We start from the raw sequence: 10,231 nt of genomic DNA, 5'->3' as shown, positions 1-10,231 counted from the left end.
ACTTATATCACAGGAACACTGATGTATTTTGAACAAGAATTTCCAATCTCAGTGACAAAAATAAGCAAGTTATGTAGTATAAAAATAATCCGAAATGTGAGGAGGATAATTTTAAGTGAAAATACAGAACTGTTGAGGAGGAATAAAATTATAGAGTGAGTTTTAATGTTGTAGCAAGGGGTGATGGAATGCTGTTAAAATGTAAAAAAACTATTCAATTTTTCAAAAATAAAATCTTCTGAATACCCACAGCATTGTAAAAAAAAACCCTCTATAAATTAATGTGATGAGCAGATTTTCTATTTTGAAAATTCTAATAAGCTTAACAACAAATGAAGCTTTATCGTTAATGTATAAATGAGATACCAGCTAACAAGGCATATACTTATTTGAATGCAATTTTAATAACTATCAGTTTGTTAGATGTGTGTTTCTACTAGTTAGCATTACATGGAGTATTGTAGTAGACTAGAAATGGTCAGGTGAACTGCAATATCTAGTTCTGTGTGCCAGATTTAAATACCTAACTGCTTAAGATTTACGTATCTGTCAAAAAAGAGGGAAAAGAAAGATTAATGTCCTGCATCAATAAGATCCTATCTCCAACTAATACTAGAGAAGTGGTGGCTAGACTCCAGTCTCCTCTAGGAAGTTATCAGATGCCTTCCAGTCCTTTTATCAGATTTATTTTTCACAGTGTTTTTTAAAAGGTAGTTGGGATGTTGGTTATGCAGGCAAGACTTGTGAATTTAACATACCCCGATGATGAATGAAAGGAGTTTGTGATAAAAACAGGGAAGTTATTTAAATTCTAAGACAGCCTTTAGCAAGAGGAGAAAAAGAACAGAAATCAAATGAAGGGTCAGACATAGGAAAACAGGTTGCTAACCTGCCTATGTATCTTAAAAAACCTCAACATATTATAACACTGCCTGATCTTCAGAAAGCTCCTAGGTACCCGGATGACAACCTGAACTCCCCTGGTAGATGACAGCAGCCGAGGTGTTCCATCTAAAAGTGAGTCAATTAAAATATCTGGAGAATGATAAAAGGGCATACGCAGCGAAACACCTTCAGCACTGGAATTCATTGTCTCCGTTGGTCTGATAGTCTGAATATGAACTTTCAAGAATGTTGCAAGGCCCATCTGTTTTCTCAAGCCGTTGTTTTATTGGTGATTGGAGAATATTGTTTGCTTTTAATTATGAATGACAGTATTAAAAGCTGTTGGTTTTATAGCTCTTTAACATGTAAAAGGAATTGGGAGCAGAAAAAAATTATATATTTTGAATATTATGGGCATATGTCTGGTCAACCTGGCTCAGAAAAAAAGGTTTCACTACCTCTGAAAAGTTACAAAGAGAAGCAAGATGAAAGGTCAGTGATGTGGAATGGCTTGTCTATGAGGTAAAGCAAACAAGACTAGGACTCCTTCACGTGAAAAAGGTGGACTTGAGCAGACGTGATAAAGATTCTTAAAATCTTATTAGTGTGGAGAAGGTGAGTAGGAAATGAAGTTAACTGGCCACAAGCATGAAACAAATGTGTTGCAGAGGCCAGGGTGCAAAGTGCATTCCAACAAAAATTATGAACAGTTCATGGAGTACTGGGTCGTCAGCAGATTTTAAGCACGGTGGGTGTAGGTGCAATCTGACTCAGTCACGGAACTCCAGACAACCAGCAGTGGAAACCAGGTAGAGAATCACACTGTGTACACCTTGTTCCATAAAGGCTGTAAGTATGCAAGAGATGGAAGAAGACATATTAATCTCCCGCCATGGTCAGAGACCAGAAGCCAGACTGGCCTTATGTGGTATGACAGTTCTTACCTGGAACAGCATGTGCTCTGGTCTGGTGATTTTAAATCCATGTGGATGCCTTTGCTGATCTCTGCAGAAGAGCAAGTGTGCCTGTCTCTAGCTGTGTTGCCAAAACACTGATTTCTCCTTGCCTTGTTCACAGGGTTCTGCTACCTGGATCTTGCCATGCTTTCCTCCTTCCTTTCCAGACCCTGGAAACATGATACTGTTGTCAGGACAATATTCACCTGCAGCACTCGTACAGAAAACTTTCTCTAAGTGTGGAGGCTTGGGTGTAAGATGAAAAATGGATCCTATATACACTCTTTAGAGCACAAAAAATGAATATTTATTTTAAGTATTGCGTGAACAATAAGTGGTTTATTTTGCTGCAGCTACTTGATGGATTAGAGGAGCCCTTTCAACAAGAATGTTGTCCCAACTTGAATTTATCACATTTCTTCTGACCAAGCAGAGAGGCAGATAATGGAACAAGCAATAGGATATAAATGAGGTGCCATCACGTTATTCATGGTTTTGAAATCCATGCTACGTCACAGGCTACCTCTACCAAAACATTCTGTGATTGTCTTTTTCTTATTTCATCAGTATTAAGATGAAAAAAGGACCAACTACAGAATGTCTCCATGCTTAAGTATTCCTTAGAAAAATTAGTATGTGAGTTCTATTTAAGTAAAATAAACAGTGTAATGCAATTCTGAACTCCTTGGTCTATTTCTGTAGGTGAGTCAGCAACACTACACATTCAGCTTTGCCAAAGGCTGCTGATGCTGCTAATAGAAACAAACAGTATTAGCGTGCTATTAAACAGTGATGATCTGCAAGCATATCCAGAGCTTTTTCCTTTTGTTCCTTATTAGTTTTGAAGAACTAAGGTTGTTCAGGGGGTAAGATTAGAGCTTACTCCAATTTCTAAATGGCCTTACAAGGTAGAGGATTAATTAAATGACCTCTTGAGGTCCCTTTCCTTTCGTGTGTGGTACATGGCATACTAGAACCACAACATGTGTGAACAACAACCGTTGTTAGCATTTGCTCATCATAGCAATCAAAGAGGAGAGAAGCAAGGAAACTTGAGAGTATATGTCCTTTCTAAATGAATGTCTTTTGAGACCCCCTGTGAGTGCAATGATATTTCAAGGGTACACCACTGCCAGAGGACGTATTTAGCAGCATCTTTTCAGAGCATCAAAATAAAGGCCTGAAACAAAACAAAAGCATGAATGGTATGCAATCAGTTGCAAAATGTTATAAATTCTTATATATTTAGCTTCCAATTCAGTGCCAAATGAAAAATAAATTCAGGGATGCACATTCAAAATTTAAAGGATTGTTAGAGCAATGATATAAAATCCTTAGTAAATTTTGTTTTAAATCGAGAATGTTTAGCAGTCAAGTGCTGGAAGCACTGTAATCTGCAGTCAGCGAAGCAGAAATTCTACTAGAGAGCAGCTAGACAGTGAAGAGATAACATAAGCTCTTGCTCTTACTTCAGCCAGAGTTGCTTGAGCTTATTGTGGTTTTAAGATTTTTCTTAGTTCTTCTTGGGACACAGAATGGACAGAATCAATGGTTATTACCTTCCATGTTGTCACAAACTGCTCAGGAAGGAAGGGAAGGAGGATCCCCACTATGTGCCTCCTTTCCTTAGTAATAAGCTATACAGTCTCCCAAGCCTAAATACAATGTCTTGCTCGACCTAAAGACAGGGTCTTCCACTACCTACCTCATGAGATCTGCTGTCCAGCCAAACAGCCTGGGCTTCATCTAGCTGGGAAAAACAAGACCCTTTTCCCTGACTCATCAGGGAAGATCGTCAGCCAAGCCCCTTGACTAATTTTGCTCCTCCATTTTGTGATACTACGTCAGGTTTTCTTGCACAAACTCTTTCTACTTGCCAAGACTTTCCCAAACAGATAGGACATATTGATGGCATTTGCAGCTTTGAAGCCTTATTCTTTCCACTGTAGCAGGAAGAAGTCTACAAGGAAAAGCATCTCCTGAAGTCTGACAACTCCTTTGGTTGATGACTGTATAAAAATGCAAGGAAGGAAAATCCAGTGGAGGCCCAAAAGCAAACGAGGTAGTGGTAATGTGATCTCAGTGATTACAAATTTCGGTACCACTTTCAGAGGCTGACTTAAAACTCCAGATCCAGCTGCCGGTTTAAGGGCTGCATAAATGGCTAAGGCTCTTTCTTTTTAGTAGACTACTTTATAGTAGACTTCCTCATCCAAAAACAGCCCAGCTCAACCCTATGAGCTATTAGTATGTCCTGGGAAATTCGTATTTGAACAGTGTGCTTTTCCAGTGGTATTGCTACTGTCCATGCCTATATTGACTGCTATGGAGAATTAGGCACCTCCAGGTGGTAAGTATTTCCATCTAGTTTAGAAATTGGTATTACACAAGGATGAAACACCTGCTGAGGTGTCTTGTCTGTAAGACACCTGTAGTAAGACTAGGTCTCAAATTGAAAACTTCTAAGTGACTAAAATTAGCTGAAAGTAGTAAAATTAGCTAAATTTAGTACACCATGACAGGTATCATCAATAATACTTCTAAATTTTATTAACTTCATTGATGTCAAGGAAAAAAATGTCATCCCAAGGAAAGACTAAGATTCCCAACTTACTACTTACAGCTTACAAGTCATTTGCTAATTGAATGCTGTTAGCAGAGTTCTTTCCAATACTGAGATAAGCAGACACTACATCTATCCATTGGACTCGCATATCTAAAAATGTCATGTACAGCTGCCTAAGATCAGCTGGTCAAATCTGTCTTTCACAGTGAATGAAATCAAACCAATTATCAGTCCTGCGAGAGAGACACTGTCCCTGGATTTTACAGGAAGTTCATTGCCATGAGCATTCTCAGGGGAGACCAGAGATAGACTGTGCTTCGTTTCAAAAAGATAATGCCATCAAAACAATTGAAACTGGGGAGCTCATAGTATTTATTTTGCTATGAGCAAAGTCTTCTTCAGAGATATAAAAACAATTTTGTTTTCAGGATTTGGAGGAATACAGATTGTTGTCAGAAAGGGAATGCAGTACTAAGTAGAAATAAAAACATTCAGTTCTTTCACTATGTTTTTCCTCTGTACATGCTTCACACAGACATACAAAATTATAAGAATTTTAAGCTAGTTAGCCTACAGTGCAGAAGAGAGGAATTGATATTGATATTTCTGGTTTTAAATCCCCGGACAAATTTGTAGCATAAAGACTTCAGTGAACTTTGTATCTCGTTTTTTGTTGCATCTTGTCTACCATTAGATTCCTAGGTCTTCACAAAGAGTCTTCTCCAGACAGTGCTGAGCCCAAGCATCCAGTCCTAAACTGGACCTTTTTGGCATCACTGGATGCCAAAATATAGGAATGAATTCAATGTGTGGGAAAGCTCATTTCAGCTATATTCTGTTGTCTCCTTTCACAAAAAAAAAGAGGTTCTGCTGAAGTTTAGATTCACTTTAACAGGCCCTGTTTAGTTACTGGCAAACTGTGAGAAAGGACGACTTGAAAAGAAGATCAATTCTCTTCAGAAAGGAAACATATCATTAAATATTTACAAATAGGTTAAAGAGTATCTTTGTGTGTGTGTGTGTGTGTCTGCCACTCATACTGAAGGAGCAGATAGTGTGGCAGCTCATGCTTCACCAAGGAATGAACTAAAAATCTAAGAGTGTGACATTTCTATGGGATACTCCAGATTGGCAGGCATGATCCGATGTGCTTCCCCTGCAATTCCATTAGCCTTGATTCCCTTCCCTAGCAGTGGATTCACAAGTGCTATTTGACTTCTTCCTGGAAGCTACTCTGCCAGCGGAGATTTTCTTCCCCACTGCATTGCAGTGTTAGGAGTCAGCACATCCTCAGCGTGTGGCTTGGAGCCATTTTTCCCAACAGCCACGTGCTCCCTGGGGACTGCGACGGCTTTTTCTGGACACACCAGCAGGCTGAGGTTGGAAACTGCCTGCATCTTCTGTGCAGAAACTTGCCTGTGCTGAAGATGAGGCTATGTAACAGAGGACCTTTGCAGAATTATAGCAGAGATCAACTTAATTCAGAGAGACCTACTTCAGCTACCTTCCTCTTTCCTAGCTTACCATCAAAGAACATAAAACATGCACAGAAAACAAGTCCACGCTGCTTTCCCTCTGTTCAACAGGACTGCTCTTACTGCTGGATAGAAAAAAAATCTATCTTTAGCCTTTTTATCAATAGTATTGAGGGTAAGAAAATGTAACATTAAGATGTTTCACTTTTATCTGTTATCTGGACTGGAAATCAATTATTTCATTTGCATATCTATCTTAAAAACAATCAATGCAACCTCACTTTGTTGTCAGTGGGATTTATAAGACAATAATAATCATATGGACTATATCCACATTTATTTCTACTGCCAAATGAAATGTGAACTGGCTGTGTTCAGATTTGGGTTCTAAGCCCCATTATTTGTGCTATAGGTGCCAAAGCAATTCTAACAGAGGCCATAATAATAATAATAATAATAATAATAATGGTGATAATCATAATGGTGATAATAATAAATCGTCTCACAAAATAAGATCTATTATTTCTATGTCTTGTCTTATTCTTGAGGAACATTATTCTATGTAAAAAAATGCTAGTTTTATAATGACTTACTGGGATTTCTTCAAATCATTTTAATATCTTCTTTTAATGGGCAAACTTAGTTCCGTAAATAATGCTGAAAACCGTGTTCTAGAAAAGTACAAATTGTGTATACTTTGCCTGGGTTTCTTTTCATTTTGCTATGAAGAGATTTCATCAAGGGGGGGAAATTCACTCAGAGAAGGCTCTGAAAGCACTGCAGTTGCTTTGATTCTTCCAACTGACAAGTAAGCAGCTGTGGGTCAGGACATCAGGAAACTCCCCATCACCTTTTCTGGTTTTATTTTATCTGCATTGTTGAACTATTTAATTCTTTCCTTCTATTTCTTTTCTGCTTTGCTATATGAACTATACTGAATCCTGGTTTCTCTTTCTGAAACTTCTGACAGTGCTGCAAAAGAGGTCCAGATCTTTTCTAAATTTGTTTTAATTCTAATTAGAATCTAACATAAGGTTAAAAATGTTACTGTCTATATTTTATGACCCACATGATTTACACTGACTCTCAACATTTCTAAACTAAAGGACCATCAATTACAGTTTGTGCAGCATCCATTTCTATTCTCTGAGGAGCAATTAGTGCTACTTGACGCCTACCTACATTTTCTTAGAGCTGAGTTGCTGAAATTTCTCAGTAATAAAGTGACCAGGCTTGAAGATAACATTTTTTAACTCTCTCTTTGTCTAGTACATCCGTGCTCCTGGTCTGAAGCAGCTCTGTCAGTTCTGTTACATTTCTGCTGTTTATCTTTGCTACATTTCTGTTGCATTAATTTTTCAAAAGGAAGTTTTGCTGTTCCTCAAAACAAATCCACAGTGCTCAAGGTACAGAGTGAAGATACTTTGAACTATTTTCGTAATGTCATAGCCCTTAACTTTGCAATTTCTTTACTGGAGCTTGAAAAGCTTACAACTGTATCTCATATTCAAAAAACAACATCTCTCTTCTTTCCGTAAAACATCTTCTGCACAAAGCATTTTTGAGCAGAAAATACCAAAGGGTGAGTAAGACAGACACAAGCCTTTGTTCTGCTGATCATTATGCTCCACTTTGTATTAGCCTAGGTGGAAGAAGTGAAGATCCAACTATTTAAACATCTGCTTGTGCAGTAAGGATTCGATAATCATTCTGTCCTTATCTGTCTACCTTCGGCGATGCCGTTCTTGTGAGATTCTTGCTGGCTGTCATGTCTTCCCTATCGTGTCATTGGTTAGTTGTGTTTGCAACTTTATTCTGTGCAGCTGCAGCTCTCTAGTAGGTTTTTACCTACAGACAGTTATGGCAGTTTCTTTATATTCTGTCATGTTTCTAGCACACACATATTTACAGTTCCACAATAGTAATCATGACTTAAGGTCCTGTAATTCATTATCTCTGTACTCAAGCAGAGGTTGCAATAAAGAAACCTGCAAGGTGAACAATGATGAAATACTGCATTACATCCTGAACAACAATATAAACATATTAAATGAACAGTGGAACTAATTATTTTGTTGCATTTGCTGCAAATTTAGAGTTTAGGATATACTGAGATTTTCAATATCTATCCCTGTCTCAGGTCCTTGTTAGTGCTGTAAAAATTTTATTTGGGCTGACATTATTTGCTGTCATTCTAGACTTGATTCTATTTTGAAGGACAAGAAAATTCTATTAATTTGTTCCTGATCAACTAATTTCCTTCTTGGGAGTGTATTCTGTCCCTCAGAAAAGTTCAAAGGAAGGCAATCTCTTTTCTCAAGCAAATAAATAAATGAATTAATTATATGCACAGGAGAAAGTTCTGGGTTGATCTATCCTTACTTAATACAATAATAACTGGAGATAATTGATGTGCTGTTTCTCTGCTACTGGTGCTGATACTATACAGGTGGACTCCCCTTGGCATCCCAAACCTCCTGTCAAGTGTTGCTGCAGAAGCTGTTGATGCCTGTAAACAAGATAATAAGGTACCAATAGAAAACCAGAAAATTTCAGATAAACATCCAAATTACTTTCCAACTTTGTATCAACAGATTGCAAGTTGCAAATTGCTGTCTGAGAAAGAAACTTCTACCTTTAAATTCAGAAGAATATGAAGGTGTAGCCTCATATTGTCACACCATTCCTGAGATTAAAAAAATACTGTAGCAATTGCTATATTGTTTGGACTGGCAATAATAGTGTTTCGTGGTCTGAAACGGATCCTGTTTTGGAGACATTGGAGGTGTGTCTTTTACGCTTGCACCACAATAAAATACGTGATGAAGCCTTGGGGAGCCCAGCAGTGCTCCCAGTAACTATCTTGACTAAACGTAGGCAAAAGGCAGGCCTTGCTCCACATGTTCTACTGGATGCTGGCAGCTTTTAACTCACAAAAGACAAGACAGAACATCATTAGAGAGATTTTCAAACTAAAGTATACTCCTTTGTTACTCTAGCCAATGCCTTTAAGTTTGGTGTTCTAGGGTAGGATTACTAACAGTTTAAAAAATATTTAAGCTGATAAGTATCAGCATGTAAACAGAGACATGTTAAAGAGGGCTGTGATCACAGTGGTAAGAATGCGTTTGTACATTAATAATTCAAAACCTTAAAGCTCTGAAAAAAATGGAAGTAAATTTTGGTACCGGCATTACTTCTTTCCTCAGGTCCCTGTTGGGCTTACTGAATAGTTTTCAGAATCGTGAGGCTAATACACAACCAGTGACACAGAGAAGATGTGCAATAGCTGTTTACGCCAAGGGAGAAAGTCGTGTTTTTCCAAAGAAGTCGAGCAGAAGGCGGCATACAAAAAGCAACCACAAGATGTCAGCCTTAATGAATTACAGCAGATTGTTCAGATTGGCTCCGTCCTGGTAAGTAACTAGATGGGGGGAAACTATTTTTCATGTTAAAAATTTTGTGGAGAAAGTAATCTAAGAATAACATTTCTAGTCATAAACATATTCAGAAAAATGCATCATCAGCTCCAAATATAGTCCTTATGCACATTTGTTCCTAGTAGAAAAAAAGCTGACGAATTAACCTTCCTGCTTGAGACTCATAGGAAGGATGTAGCAGGGATTTGTCCCTCCCCATTTGCCCGTTTTTACACCCTTTCTCTAAGCAATTGCTGTCAGAGCTGGGGTATCAGACTAGATGGACTTTGGGCTTCTTCCTGTAAAGCTATTTTTATTTTCCTAATATTCTTGACCATGTTCTCGTCCTACAGTTCTGAATGCTTGTAAGATAATAAGAAAGTCCAATTTCCATTTCCAGTCCAGGTTTGGAGCCATCCAAGTGACAGATATTGATCATTGTTCCTGGAATACTTTGCAATCTGTTCCTCCGTAGTTCGCCATTTGAAAGCTGACAAAGGAGTTGTGCTCTCCATTGCTTTTTCTGAGGGACGATCTATTTGCCTCTGGCTACTCACACCAGCAACGTTCTGGTGTCTGGTACGGGTTGCTCACACTAGCCAGGTTTGCCATTAACTGCTGCCATCAGTGGCGACCTCCTGTTGTTGTTCCTGCTGGTTGTTCGCGCTGTGCTGCTTCGCTCTGCCCTGTTCTGCAGCAGAACTGCTGGCTGCTTCTGTGTCTCTGCTCAACCCTTTCTTTCTGCAGTCCATACAGTCTTTCAGCTGAACCTAACAAGTTGAGGTAATACCCAGGATCTGCACAGGGACCTTGCCACAACAGGCAGGTTTCCCAGCAGGCTCTTACCCATGCCCTGAAAAAAATGGACAAAACACCAAAAGATGCTTTGACCCGGATTTGCTTTTGGTTTCTTCGTTGTGAGACACAATG

Source organism: Opisthocomus hoazin, chromosome 2 (assembly GCF_030867145.1).
Source record: "Opisthocomus hoazin isolate bOpiHoa1 chromosome 2, bOpiHoa1.hap1, whole genome shotgun sequence".
Taxonomy (NCBI): domain Eukaryota; kingdom Metazoa; phylum Chordata; class Aves; order Opisthocomiformes; family Opisthocomidae; genus Opisthocomus; species Opisthocomus hoazin.
This window is presented reverse-complemented; position numbering follows the sequence as displayed.